Here is a 16,455-nt window from a genome sequence, read left to right as displayed (position 1 = left end):
GATCTTAACCTGACGACGTCTTAAAGCTAAAAACATGCATGTCTATAGATATGCTTTTATGCACGTAAAAATAATTGATAAAAGTAAATAATTACGTCTCATAAACATAAGGGCTATTTATTTATATATATATGTGTGTGTGTGTGTGTGTGTGTGTGTGTGTGTGTGTGTGTGTGTGTGTGTGTGTGTGTGTGTGTGAAAAGCTTATATCTCTTAAAAACATCTATGGCTGCGGAAAAAAAATTTGGAAAGTAACATCGTTTCGAAGTTGTTATATATATATATATATATATATATATATATATATATATATATATATATATATATATATATATATATATATATATGATTAGTTTTTTTGGAAAAAGAATTCCAGCAGAGTGCTCAATTAAAAGGAAAATCCAAATTTTAAGAGCGTACTTATATTTTGTTGACCTGTCTCAACTAACAACACCAATGACCTGTCTCAACTAACAACTTTCTGTACACAATATATATATATATATATATATATATATATATATATATATATATATATTAATTTAGGGAACTAATTTCTAAATATTATTTTACTCCTTTTTAAGCATATTTCATTTGTTTAAAAATTCAACGCTGTACGCTCGGGTATTCTAATTTTTGCGATTATCTAAAAATATAACACGTAAATCTATTGGCAGTTCTCATGTCATGAAAACAAAAGAAATGAACATGGAAATATTTGACTTTTTTTTACATTATTGGTATTATTGAACTTTCTTCATTAAACCTTTAAACATTAAACAGACGCACACTAGACGATTTGAAAATCACCACTTCTCAGGTACATGCTATTATAAAAAACCTAGACACCTCAAAAGCATGTGGACCAGATCTCATCCCGGCTCTGCTATTAAAAAAATGCTCTGGCGAGGTAGCTCCAATTCTCTCCCAACTTTACAATAAATGCCTTAGCGAATCTTGCTTTCCCGACTGCTGGAAAACTGCTTCTGTGGTACCAGTCTTCAAAAATCTGGTGAAAGAACTGACCCACTAAATTATCGCCCCATTAGCCTCCTCCCGCTTTTCGCCAAAATATTTGAGTCCTTAGTTAATCAAGCCCTAGTTCAGCACCTGACAGCTGCTAAACTCCTGACTGACAAACAATATGGATTCAGGCAAGCCCGTTCAACAGCAGATATCTTAACTGTAGTTTCTGAACGTATATACCGTTCATTGGACAAAACAGGGGAGGGTAGAGCGGTAGCCCTTGATATGTCTAAGGCGTTTGACAGGGTATGGCACGATGGTCTTCTAAGGAAAATTAGATCATATGGAATCACTGGAAGAATTCATAATGTAATTAAATCCTTCTTAAGTAAGAGAAAAATCCAAGTTGTCCTCGACGGTCGTACATCTAAACAATATGACATAAATGCGGGAGTACCTCAGGGGTCTATCCTTGGACCTCTATTATTCCTGATATTCATAAATGACCTTCCTGATAAAATTGTTTTGGAGATGGGTATATTTGCCGATGACACCACTCTCTATAACAGATATGAGAGGAAACCAAATGAACACATATCCAAGGAAATGGCAGAAACACTAGAGGATGACCTCCAATCTGTAGTGGAATGGAGACAAAAATGGATGGTCACATTCAATGCTGCTAAGACTAAGCTTGTTTCCTTCAATAACTACAAGAAACCTTCACTACCACCAATAGCAATGGCCAAGAACACATGGCCTGAAAGTACTTCTTTTAAACTCCTCGTCCCATCGACGAGATGTTGCATCCCTCTGCCTGTTCTACAAATACTTTAATGGTGAATGCTCTGAGGAACTGCAAACACTTGTACCTCCCCGACGTAACTACCCCTGACAAACCCGACAAGCTAGTAAGTTTCATCCCTTTACAGTAGAGATCCCTAGGTGCAAGAAAGCCTTTTACTCCAATAGTTTCTTCCCCAGAACTGCAGGTCTTTGGAACTCCCTTCCGAGATTCTGCTTTCCCAACTGTACTGATATGCAGAAGTTCAAGTGTAATGTGAACAAACATCTTTCTACTCATCCCCCTTCATAATGGTCCTGCTAATTAAGTCCCTGATAGTAGCCCTCTGCTTCAAAGTGGCACTGTGCCTTGTTTGGGGTGAAAATTGAATAAAAAAATCTAAAAAAAACAAACTAATCCCTTTCGGCTCTCTGGCTAGTTCAACTAATTTGCTCCACTTCTCCATATCCGTTATATTCACCTTGTGGTTGGCTGGAATGGCGAAATCTATGATCTGATAGAACTATTCCTTTATGTTAACTATTATTATTATTATTGTTGTTGTTGTCATTATTATTATTATTATTATTATTATTATTATTAGTAGTAGTAGTAGTAGTAGTAGTAGTAGTAGTAGTAGTAGAAAAATTATCACGCGAGTCCTTACTAGTGATCGTTTACTGGCAACAACAGATAGTATTCCATGAAATCTGAGTGACAGCATGTCTGCACAGTTCAGTTTTTATTCAATGCCCCTTGTAAATGAGTTTGCGGCCTCGTACCAGCCATTCAACGAAGATTTCTTGCTGGCTTTCTTTGGATTGTAGTGGTGGTGGTGGTGGTTTAGAAATCAACGTTATTGCATTGATTAGAAAATACTTACGTTGCTTCGTGCGATGTGTGTGAGCGTGCGTAGGTGTTTGAGTACTTGTATGTGTGTTCGTGTGAAAAAGAGAGAGAAATACAGAGAAAGTTGAGGATGACAATAAAGACATTAAGTAAGATTGCATGTAACCTTAACGGCCGCTCCCACAACAATTGTTAAAGTGAAGCTATCAAAACCAACTATGAATAAATGAACAAATAATCATTTCTTTTCAAATGGTATCTCTGCCGATTGTTATAGACCTGGAGGGTTTGAATTTGACGTCAATTTACAGAGTCATTGTCAGCAAATGACTTTTTGATCTGGTCACATCATTTCGTTTCCGATTTTGGCAAAAATTGATTTCCTGTTTGCCAAATCTTATTACGAATAATCCACGTCATGCAAAACAAGATTTTATATCACACGAAATATTGTATTTTATAAAATTCGGTGATCCGTAATGTCATGGGAGGATAGTAGAAAAACTAAATTAAATATAATGGTTGTCGTGTTTGTATTCCGTAGTTTGTATCACTGCTGTTTATGCTTTGTAGTGTGATCTCTGGTGACAGTCAGCTTCTGTCAACGAGCATTCTCAAAGGTGATAATAGTTTTGATCGATTACTGGCACGGTCCTCCAATTCCTTGTGGACCAAGTTCACACTAGTGTAAAGTAGTCGACTATGTTCTTGTTGCGCTTTTTTTTTTTTCGGTGGAGAGAGGAAGAACCATGATTTCTCTTTCGTTTCTGATGTTCATATAACAAATGCCTTGACATGCAGTATTCTTCCATAAGGATGACACGATCTACCCACCACGGTTGATGCCTGATGAGCATACACTCTGTGATTGATAATTTAGCTTGGTCAAGGATTAGAGCACGCGTGCAGAATTTATTCAATATTTTATGTGCTTACGGTACAGTGTCCAAGTCTCACGCCCATAAATGAGGGAGGAGAAGACCACTGAATTGTACACTTTCAGTTTTATATTCAAATATATGCTGCACTGACGGCATTTGGTTTCAAAGTTTTCCTACAGCTTGGCTGGCTTTGCTTATCTGTGCATCGATTTCTCTGTTCAAGAAACCGTTAGAGAAAATGGGGCTTCTTAGATATTGGAAGTCTTCCACATTCGTAAGCTGAGTGTTGTCAATAACATGTGTCAATATTTGGGTGCTTCTTTTTGCTGCAGGTTGACAAAGCACCTCAGTTTTATTGTTTTAGGTCAAACATTTTTTTTTTGGGGGGGGTTCTGAAAAACGGTTTAACATCAGTTGCAGATGGGATTCAATTTGCCCCACTTCAGCACAGTTATCGGCAAAGAGAACTTTTTGGATGAGGTCTAGAAAGTTCTTTATCTTTGCTTTGTTGACGCAGGTCATCGACAAGATAGCGAATGTAGAATCTTTGCTCCAGGATGCAATGAAGAAGGTGTTTAAGAGTATTGGTGCTAGTATGCAGCCTTGCTTCACTCCATTGCTGATCTCAAAAGTTTAAGACTATCTACCGTTGTGGAGAGCTTGTCCTGTTATGCTATCTTGGAAGAGCTTAATCATCGAAATAAATTTTAGTGGACATCCAATAGGTGCAAGCATAGTTTAAAAAGACTCCTTGACAACCGTCAAACGTCTTAATAAGATCGATGAAAACTGTATAGAAACATGTTTTGTTCTCTACACTTTTCGTGAAGTTGCCTCGTGGCAAAAATCATATTTTTTTTTTTTTACATAGGCATCACCACATTATCAAGGCCCAGAGGCCACTCAAGGATAAGGGTTAAAGAGTGTACAGGAACATGTTTTGTTCTCTACACTTTTCTTGAAGTTGCCCCGTGGCAAAAATCATATTTTTTTTTTTTTACATAGGCATCACCACATTATCAAGGCCAAGAGGCCACTCAAGGATAAGGGTTAAAGAGTGTACAGTAGAAATTGGACAATATAGTAATCATTAGTAATGAAAATTTGGTAAATTTGATAACTTATATGGAACGGCTCATCAAGAACTTATTTACGTTAGACTTGAACACAACCATATTGTAGTCAGCCGGAAAGCAGGAAAACGGAAGACAATTCCACAGACGTGCAGTTCTAAGAAAGAAGCTTTGATCTCTCTCGTCTAAAATCATAGTATCTCTAGAAAGTTCTTTTAGGAAACAGTATTGAGCCGATTGAGAATGTCTTTCTAGCGATGAAAAGAAGTTATATACATTTGTAGTTTCCGCAATCATTTTTGCTACCCTTTTTCTTATACAGAGAGACGATCAAGACATTTTAGAAGTCGTTTGACATCTTCTCTTCTCAAATGCTTTGCAGTAGATCATAAAACACCTTGAATGCATTTTGTAGATTTCAGTAGGTATTCTGTCCTTTCTAATTGCTTTGCTTGAGTGATTGTTTTCCTGGTCTCTGTCATTGTTGGGGACTGTATTGATTGTTGAGAGATCTGATTGAGTGCTTCCGTGTTGTCTGAAGATGACCGGTTGAATAGACTGTTAAAGTTTTCATGTCAGCCTTCACTTAATCATTCTTGGTATTTGATCAGATGTGAGTCATCAGAAGATAGTAAGAGAGAGCATCTCGAAATTGAAAATCCATAGATTGTCTTTAGTGAATCGAAAAGTTTTTTTTTTTTTTTGCATTATGTGTGTCCGTGTAGTATTGAACTTAAATCCTTTTCCTCTTCTTGCATTTTATGTAGATCTGATTGCAATTTGGCCTGCAGAGTTCGGAAAGCTAGGACACAGAAGAACAATCATTCTGCCATGCAATATAGGCCTTATTCTTTCCTTCAGAGCTACCTTAATTTGTTTATTATTCTGGTAGAATCAATCGTCATAAACTCTTTGTCCCAAGAACCTTCAATAGTCTCAGAAATGGTGTTCTTGAATGAGTACCGTTTTCTATTGCCATCCTTTGATGATAGACTTGTATCTTGAAGTTTGTCATCAAGCTGCTGCTGGAACTTTAGAAGGTAAGGCAGATCATTTAGTCGAGCAATGTTGAATGTGGCTCTAACAGCCTTGGGTTTTTTGTGAGAAAAATCATTACGGTTCTGACAAGTTCAAAATTCAGTGCTTCTCATGACGCCTGCCACCTGTTCGTTGCTGATGTCGTACAATGAGAAAGTCTATAATGTGCCAGTATTTAGACATAGGGAGCATCTATGTGGTTTTATATTTCACAGTCATCCTGAAGCAGGTGTTAATAATACAGCGGCTATATTCTGCGTATTTCCCGAGGAGCAGCAATCCGTTCTTATTGACCTTGCCTACTTTCCTTCAAAGAGCTCCATCCCAGGTTTTGTAGTCACTTCTCCCTCTTGGATTATAAATTTGTCATGGGTGGATCTGATGACTTAATTTAACAGTTCCTAAAATCATTCTTTTGTCTCATCAAAACTCGTAAGGATGGGAGCATACACACTGATGATAGTAAAACATCTTGATTTGCTCAGAGGTATGTGCAGCTCTATGCAGTATTTGTTGATTTCAACTGAAACGACTGGGATGTTTTCAGCAGAATTGTTCTGATAGCAAACCTTCACTACGTTTTCCATATGCATTTTGGGGTTTTCCCTTCCAAGAAAAGATTATCTACCTCCTTCCTCTCTTAGTGAACATTCACCAGTGAGTTTCGCTGTGTATTGCAATATTTATTTCATTAAGTGTAAAATCATTTGCAACAAGTGGTGTTCGTCTTTCTGATCTTAACGTATTACTTCTATCCATTATTGTTCGGACATTCCATGCACCGAAGATTAGTTTGAGATTTTGTTGTTCTATATTTTTCAACCTCAATAAAAATGAGTCCATTACCCGACTAGAAAGGGCAAACATTTGTTTGGGATATCTTTTTCTAGTCCCCTCCCCCATGTGGGAATGCCAAGTGCTACCCTGAGGAGGTAGTCCATGGGTGCAGTCGAACTCTCCTGGTACTCTCAAGAAAAAAAAATGACCCTTTGTTTATAAGCTGCTCACGTATATGATTGTGACTATAACTACCAGTGTTCACCTCCACCTGTTGCTTTGTCACATAGCTATCGCTGCAAGACTTAAAGGTATGCATTTACAGGTGAGTGCTAATAATGGGTTTGCTAAATGGACGTGAATAATTTTATAGTGAAAAGATCATTGCACTAAAACAATCCGGGAAACCTTGATCCAGTGGCACAGTGAAACATTACAACGAGAGATTGACAGAATTTATTAGGTGACCAGGACTACTTAAGATGCCATGTCCATGCTCTAGAACATTTCACGATGCTTACTGCTACCGCCTCCTTGGATAACTAAATCATATCTTCCCTTTGTTTCACCAGGAGTCAGTCTTTGTATGCAGTAGGTTTGTCACGGCCCATTTCAAGACTTGGAGGATTAATGTTGTGGCTCAGAAAGGGTGCCTAAGGGAGACAAAAACACGAATATAGGCTAGAAAAAGGTATTTTATTGAGAACAAAACAGAATATACAGAGAACAACAGCCGTAATACTAACGCCAAGATGGCATACTAAGAAGGATACCTCCCGAGAGTCAGTACATTTCGGTCTTGTGCATGGGTGAGTACCCACAATAATTACAGATCCGACCGAATACTTTAGACCAGTTGCTGCATACACTAGCTTCGAGGGGCCACAGATAAAAGTTGGGTGGTAAGTGAGGACCAGTGGCAGATTAGCTGTTTTGAGAACATGGTATGTTCTGCTAAAGGTATTACCTTTATCTGTCACCCCGTTACCTCGCTGCATTTGTCATATCCATCTGGAAATAGTGAAATGTTTTACGAATATGCAATCTAGGTTCAATTTATGTCTGTGTAGGTAAAAGAGTTATCTACTCTTGTTTTGAAATAGGGCCTGAGAGTTTTCTATCCCTGATACAAAAAGTACAGAGGAGTTATCTGCCCTTTAGGACTATATAAAAACTGATAGAATTAGCTATGCGATTTTTGAGTTGAACTCTTTCAAAATTGCCCCAGGCAGTAAATGTTTAGTTATAGAAAGGTATGAATTCCAAAGTAACTGCTGTTTTGATAAATTTTAGGGAAAATTGTACATTTTATGTTGTCAAGAAATTGGGCTCAAATAAACAATTTCTTCATTTACAATGAACTAAAAATGAAGACAAAACAAAAAAAAGCAACGATAGAATTTCTAAAATAAAAAAACAAACTGATTTTTTCAAAAAAATATTCGAACATTTAATAAGAGTTTAAGCGGATAAAGTTCTTTTTTCGACCAACAGTGGATTTGCTTTACAAAGGAGTCTCTTTCATATCATAGCCAGAAGGCCACTTTAGAATAAGGGTTAACGAGTATACTGTAGTCATTGAGACTACAGCGTTATAATCGTTAGTGGTGAAAATTGAGTAGAATTTGATTATTTAAGGAAACCGTTCAAGAACTTGTTTATATTGGACTTGAAGGCGACCATATTGTAGTCATTTGGAAAGCAAGCAAGTGGAACAGAGTTAATTTTTTTTTATATATACAAATATTCGTTGTAGCTCATCTTGTAGACGGAGAGGCAATCTTGAAAAGAATGAGAAAGTATATCTATTTTTTTATGACAGTGAATTAGAAAAACAGCCGAATATACAATCATTGGAAATAAATAATCTCGTGCTAACCCTGGAAAGAAAAAAGCATCTTTCGTTTGAGGAGCGGCTCGTTAAGGAGTGGTAAGTGAAATTAGCAGTATCTGGATAGTCTAAATTTGTTATCGGTGGTGCGGTGAAGGAATTCGCATAGTGGAAGATATCAGGCAGACCGTATTGAATATTTTTAAAAATCTTTTGCTTTATATATAAGTTAATTGGAATTCATTGAAATGAGTATTATTTATTAATTTTTATTTATTGCGGATAATATCATCCTCACCGTTTCTTAGTTGTTTCATGGCGTTTCGCCCAACTATTCCTCTGGCCTTTGTCAGGTGGTTACCGCAACGGATAGGAACTGAATTTCCTGACTGCATTCACTGCAATTACTGCCTTCCGTAGTTGCTGTCGTCATCTCACCACGTTTTTGGCCAAGTAAACCTCTAGCCAGCTTTGGGTAGGATTGAAACCGCTATCTTCAGATAATTCTCACCTGGAACCGTAGAGATTCAACGTCTCTATGAACTGCGCCACGGGCCCCGAAGGGCGATCAAGGTTGAATTTTTTGGTTTTATAAATTCATGTTTATTTATTATCTGATCTTCCATGGTCGTGCCCTATATATTATTTTAATTGGAATTCATTGAGATGAGTATTATTTATTAATTTTTATTTATTACGGACTATTATTCTCATCTTTTCTTAGTTGTTTCACGACTATTCCTCTGGCCTTCGTCAGGTGGTAACCATGACGGGTAGCAACTCTGCTTTTGCTTTAATAGCACACAGTGCCAATATTTTAACATCCACTTTTTAAAAAAATGTGAAAGTGTATATTCTCTTTTGATTGGCTGAAATCTCATTTCTGTATTAAGCATCATATCCAATCAAAAGTCGATATTTTTACAAAAATATTCTTAATTTAGTATGCAAAGAGTGAAACGTAGTAATAATAGAGAGAACAGTTGTTGTCTGATCGTCGCTTTCCTCTGAAAATGAAGAATGGCTGGAGAGGAATTGCTTGAATAAGTCGTTGAATAAGTCTGGTGCTCAAAGGAACATTATTCAATTCAGAAAATTCAAAGCTAGAGATGTGGTTGTTTTATCATTGTCATTGAGGCGGGGAGGTTATGAAGAGATCAATGCTCATCAATTTTCCTTATCCAAGGGGATGGGCAGGCAACTTTGTGGAAGTCATGAATAAAATAAAGACATTTCCTCTCGTATATAACTACTGGCCGACCTCTGACAGCCCCTAAACTTTAAACTCTCCTATTTCCTTACTCGAACACTATCCAACTTTCTGCCACTCAAATAAACCCTTTTATTATTGTTTTAAAACAGATTTTGTTTTTCCTTGCGTGCTACATTTTTGTTTACAAAATCTTCGCCCTCAACGAAACTATAAAATTACACATTTGTATATATATATATATATATATATATATATATATATATATATATATATATATATATATATATATATGTGTGTGTGTGTGTGTGTGTGTGTGTGTGTGTGTGTGTGTCACCGAAACCGTTGCTATTAATCCCAAAATTATTTATGGACTTATTTTTTTTTTTTTTACTCATTGTTTCAGCCTTCATCATGGTGATATTTAGATAATTACAGATTATTTTCACGCATTTCGTTACATTTGATATATATATATATATATATATATATATATATATATATATGTATATATATATATATATATATGTAAATCTCATACAAACATGAAGTATATGAGTTTCTACTCACAAGTAGTGGCGATTCTCTATCCATCAAAGTATGTTAAGAATATTTCAACTTGCGGGACCTGTGGAAATTCCACAGGAGACTTATCCATATGTAATATATTGATGTTGGCATTCTGTAGATGTTCAGTGTAAATAGAGATTCTCTGGTCTTATTTTTTGTTAAAACTGCAAAAGTATTTATCTAAGCTAGCACGAACGCTCAGCAAAGCCCGGTCGTAAAGTACACTTAAATATGATATTTTACTGCAGATTTCATATATTAATATAGAGTTAATGTTCTATCGATTTTTATATATTGTAAAGTTGCGATTTCAAAATTAAAAATATATATCCATATGACTTGGGTGCATTAGCTTGAATCGAAACCGAAATAAAAACTCATGGATATATATATATATATATATATATATATATATATATATATATAACTTCAGTTTCTTCAGCCATAATCGAAACCAAAACTAAAACTTATGAAGATATTGTGATAAAATTATTTATAAAAAAAAATAGAAGACTCAAGTGCTATTAGCTATAATCAAAACCGAAACCAAAACTTATGAAGAATTCTTGGTAAAATTATTTATTACAAGAAATGGAAGTCCATAACAATTAAACGACCCGGATGTAAGCGTGACACAGAAAATAACACACATGTTATCATATTAATATATAAATGAGCCAGATATTCTTCACCATGTAGAACGTCTGTAAGACATGCGCTGTGATTTTATTCTCTAACGCTTTTTTTCGTAAAACCAAACAGAACAATCCAACAGCGCCCAGCACCGATGCATCTTGAGAGTTGAGAGTCGTTTGCCTACAATATCAATTGCTTCTGGGAATTCTCCACTATTAAGCAATTCTTTTTTCATCCTTTCTATCTTTTTATTTGATTGAAGGCTAATTTGTCATGTCTGCGGGCGATGAAGACTTTGTTGTGCCATAAACTTCTCGAGTAAGCTATAGATTGTTTCAAAAGTCAAATGAAAGAATGTGATGACTGAATTGAGAAATGATTCCTACGAACTCTAAATGAATAATTTTGAACCAATAGAAAATAATTCCAGACCCCAAAAGTAACGCATCTATGTAAAAATAGTAAACAGGCGCGAATTTAGAAATCTTTTAACAAATCTAGACACAGAAAATTCTCAAGCTGGCCACAACTTGAACAGGTCTGCAGAATATCTGCTCAACACTCACTCCGGCCTCTGGTCAGAGAAGATGGAAAGGACTCAATCACTTATGTACCAGCCTTCATAAGCTCATGTACATCTACACACGCACTGGCAAAAACAAGGTAAAAAACGCATCACACAATTCCACCCTGCCAAATACTTACATACGTATTGTGTTACGAAAACAGGTTGCCTGTTCTTGTAAGTAAGTAAAAATGAGATAGGATAGTCCGAGAATTCGAACCTGGGAAACTAGGTTTTGAATTAAGATTCAGGAGAATTCCGATCATGAGTTTAAAATAAATTAGCAGATATGTTATTGAAAAGGAATTCGCTGTTTAGAAATGGTATTGAAAAGAGAATTTAATTATTCAATACTATTTATGTGAAAAAGGAATTTGATGATTCAATTCTGTTTATGAAAATGAAATTAAAATAAGGAATTTGAAACGGAATAGGAGAATGTTAAACATATTTGAAAGTAGGTTAGGTCGAAAATAGGTTAGAACAATTCGGTCTACAGAATGGGATAGACATGTGAGGAACAGTGCATGTTTTACACACATGAGGCATGTCAGTCCATGGGATCGATATGCACGTTGTTTGGTGATGCAATGACGTCATGGCTAAGAGATGAGTTGTCAATATAGTGAGAACTTTAGTGAGACAAACAGATCAGTGCCCAGGCAGGGTCGAGAGAGGTCGGACAGGGTCGAACAGACAGAGCTGACATCCACCTTGGAAGCGAAAGTTTAGAAGAAGGAAATCATGTAAGACTTTGAACTCCTTGATGCGAAATCATTGACCGGTCCAGAAATAAAGGACGTCATCATATTTTGTAACAGCTGTCTTGTGTTGTGTCATTCTATAAACAAGGCATTATGAATTTGTATTTATACGAACTTGTGTTCCACTCATCTGTATAATGAACTTTGTGTATGAACGCATATAAGTAATGTGTCTTCATCATCTTAAGAATGTGTCTCCCTTAACTATTATAAATAATGAATGCCTCCTCCTATGATAAAAAACTGATAATCCTCATCTCAAAAATATATGTGTCAAGAAATATATGTTATAGAAACTCTCCCCAGAAGTGTATAAATGTCCTCTTCTCTATCTATCTACCCCCTCTCATTGTGAATTACATGTCTCTATTGCATGTTCCCGTCTTTGTATTAAAATGTACTCTCTTTATATATACCCTGTCTATGTCTCCAATATGAACACACAACACATATATAACATCAGTCTTCTCCAAATATAACCCCTATGCAACAATATTAGATAGCATATCATTTACACTTTGGATATTTTGACTTGTAGCTACTTCTAGATTTCTTCATCGAACACGTGTTTGCACGATGAACATTTACTGATTGAAAGCAACTTTTACACTCTTATGCTTTGAATTACACACTTGTATAATGTGTTGTTCTAAAATTGCTTTTTCTCAAAACCCCGTTTATATTTTACGTCGCTCTAGCTACTTGATGAGTCTTCTATTCTCTCAATGTGTTATTCAGTACTATTTTTAGGTGCACGTTCCTCTCTCTCTTTCTCTTTGTCTCTCTCTCTCTCTTCTCACTATCTATCTCTTACTGTATCTATCAATCTCTCTCTCTCTCTCTCTCTCTATATATATATATATATATATATATATATATATATATATATATCAGAATAATGAGATGAAATGGATCACAGATTATTGAATCTGTGGTATCAAGTCTTACAAAATATTTTTAGGAGGTAATATTTTTATACAAAATAATACCAGCCAAATAAGAATTGCTCAATATACTAGATAGAGCAAAATAAAATTTATAGTATTTTTATATTTAAATTTAATTCAGAAAAATATCATTTTTCAAAACAAAACATTATTATTTGAACAAAGAATACAATTTAAAGTAATTTCCTTAATCCATTAGTTTTCAGTGTAGGCTCATCTCATCAGAGGAAAGTCATTAGGAAAATATCACATCGATAGGAACTGATAAGATAGTAAATGCAGGCTGCTCTTGCAGGTCCAAAAATGAGTGCCCACTAGAAGGCAATTGTAAGGCTGAATCCCTTGTATATGAAGCTACCATCACTGACCAATCTGCAAACATGCCTAAAACATACACTGGAATGACAGAAAGTTCGTTTAAACAAAGATTTTATTCACATATGAGCTCTTTTAGAGAGAAAGCAAGGGGTAAAACAGCCTTAGCAACCCGTGTGTGGGGGCTAAAAGAAAAGGGGACACATTTTACCATTAAATGGAAGAAAAATGAACAGAAACCCTCATACTCCCCAGAATTGAAACTATACTCGCTTTGCAATGTTGAGAATTACCATATTGTGATCGATAGCGAGTATCAGGTGGGGGCAGCCCGAAACAAAAATTTTGCAGCTTTCAAAGCTGAACTTTATGGCTAAAGCTTCTTCAATCATGGCTTTCAGCAGGTCTAATGAATCGGGAGCCAGTATATATAACTTTCCAGTGTCCTGGCCCACAAATGTTTTCCTTTGTAGATGGGCATCCACAATGTTTGTGGAGTAGAATAAATCCTATTCCTATTCGACTCCAGTCTGTGGTCAGGCATGTTGGGCGATTTATTTCAAATGTTTGAACGCCATCTTAGATGCTGGCTAGGATTTTATCCTTGGACTGCTGAAAGTGTTGTTCCAGTGTATCATCCCAGTAAAACTTACTGTTATGTTTCAGCAGTTCTCTGAAAGCTGACATGATGGGTGCCTGAGCAAATGCATATGAAACTTGGTTGACCAGACCGAAGAAAGATCTAACTCCTATAATATTCTTCAGTGATGGGAAGTCTCTGATGCCCTCAACTAATTTTTGAGATGATTTGTATCATGTAAGGTTGATGTCAAAACCAACAAACTCCACATTGTCTTTTGCAAAATGGAATTTATCTGGATTAAATACGATTCTGTTTTGAGCACAAAGTATTATGTATCTAATAGTGTGTCAAAAAGATAGTGCTATATCATCATCCCATAAAATAGAGTTGTCCATGCAGCAGGTCACATAAGGGAAACCTTCTCTTTGTGTAGCCGTCATTTGATATTTGGAACCCTTGGAGAGTTCAGTATCTGACCCACTCTATAATGAAAATTGTGGCATCTCGCACTTTTGCAGCAAGGGGAAAACTGTGATACCCCTTCCAGGCATAAAAAATAGTTTCCTTTTGTCCTGGGAGTATTGTGTTGACAAAGTTGAACGGAGAGGGTGTGTGGTGTGCCTCCTGTCTTGTTGCTGTGTTCAAATTCCGCAGGTCGATCATTCTATGCAGGCTGCTGTCATATTTGGAAAATGTGATCATTCTGGAATACCATGTTATTGGTGTGCCTGCTTGTACTGGTTCAATGATGTTCAGTGCTACATCAGCATTTAGCTGGGATTTGACAGCTTTTTTCCAGTCGTGGGAAGCTGGGATTGGTTTGTGAACAGCTTTAGATTAGTAGTTGTCCAGAAAGCTGATGATAAGTGGTTCTCTAGTCATGGTCTGCAATTTTTGGTGTGTACATATATTGAACACACTGCTGGTAAAGTGACATTTGATCCGGTTTTCTAGGTCTTCTCGATATTCAGATCTAGCAGGAAATAGCAGCTTGTCTGGTAGTAATGGGCAAGGCAACCTGTATCGACATCCGCAAAGGGCTAACATTTTGTCACTTGGTTTGGGGTCTTATATTATTGTAGCTACTTGACTCCTAAGTTGCCCTCGGAAATCATTGTCTTAGTTTTTTCAGGACCGTTTGCAATATATACAGGCCATTAATTCTTGAGCTGATGTATATAATTTCCGAACATGCTGCATCATAAAATGACATTGTGGCAATTAAGGCTCCCATGATGGTCAAGTTGTCATCATGGCGCATAAATGATGCCTAGCATGCAGCAGATGTTTAGCGGTGCATCAAAGATCGTTTAATATGTCTACTCCAGTTGTACATGTTTGAGCTCCCATGTCTGCAGTCAATTGGGTGGGTAGGTATTTCATATTTATATGTATTAATTATCCAAAGTACTGGTGGGCCTTTGTGTTTAACACGATTGTAATATCGACGAATGAGGGTGGCTCAGGCTAGCCTGGAGCAAATTAGTTATTGGTCCATGCACCATGTAGGATTTCCTCTTCTTCCTTCAGTCATCTGGGCCATACAGTCATGGTTGATGTGAATGAAAAACCCTCACCCTAGTCATCATTGAGGTTTTTCCTCCATTATGGCGCTTGATGATGCCATGCCATAACATGTACTTGAAAAGTGGTTCTTCTTGCTACATTTGTGGCATGCTTTGCCACAAGCAGGGCATTGCTTTCTTTTTTTACCTTTTGGGTGTGTTTTGCATCAGCAACCCTTGCATATATCGTCATTATTTTTTGTCTTATTTAGTGGCAGAAATTTTCTTGACAGTGCAAATTTAAATTGGGCGATGTGTGGTCTCTGCCAGTCAGAAGTAGTTTTAAGAACTGACAGTAGATTCCAGAGTCAAGAGATGTCTGGTTGTCATCTAATGTTGGTAGGGAAGTAATCTCTGCCAAAATTTTGCTCTGGTGGGAGGTGTCTTGTAATCCAGCAATAATTTAGAATGTCCTCAAAGAATGACACTGTACATTGTTGGTTACTACAACCACATTGTCTTTCGAAAGTGCAGAACATCGCTTGTGATTTTAGCTGGGAAATGAAAGATGTAATAGTCTCCCCGATCACCCTGCTTCATCATAAAGAACTGTTGATGGTATATTTCATGGTGGGCGGTTTTCACTGCAATGGTTTTAATAAACCCGAGCAGTTGTTCTTCCCTGGCGTTATTCAGTGCATCTAGACCAACAAAATTGAATAGCATTTCGTTAAGGCGCGAACTGTAGCTCATTTCAAGCTTTGGTAGGGTCAGTGAGCCATATAATTTCCTTGTAGCATAACCACACATCTTGGAATATAACCCATCTATTATCAAATAAGTCGGGTTCAATAATTGCTTGCATGGGTTTCACACATGGATGTAGCTCAGTTAGCAAAATATGTGCATGATGTTCGTAATTTGTTCTCACATAGCAAGCTGTTGTTGTTGCATTTGTGACATGAAAGTCATCGGGTCAATTTCTGTGTTACTGAGAGATCTGTTTGAGTGAGACATTTTGAGACATCATTAACATTTACCTTGCGGGTGTGCATCCTTTGGCTTCACTACATTTTTCTTCTTTTTTTTTTTTTGTTCCTACCTAGGGATGAGTTGTTGTATCTTCCTTTTATTCTGACACCATGTATAGTTAAAATACAG

This window comes from Euprymna scolopes, chromosome 43 (genome assembly GCF_053919585.1).
Source record: "Euprymna scolopes isolate OS-2025 chromosome 43, ASM5391958v1, whole genome shotgun sequence".
NCBI lineage: Eukaryota > Metazoa > Mollusca > Cephalopoda > Sepiida > Sepiolidae > Euprymna > Euprymna scolopes.
Note: the sequence above shows the minus strand (reverse complement) of the source record.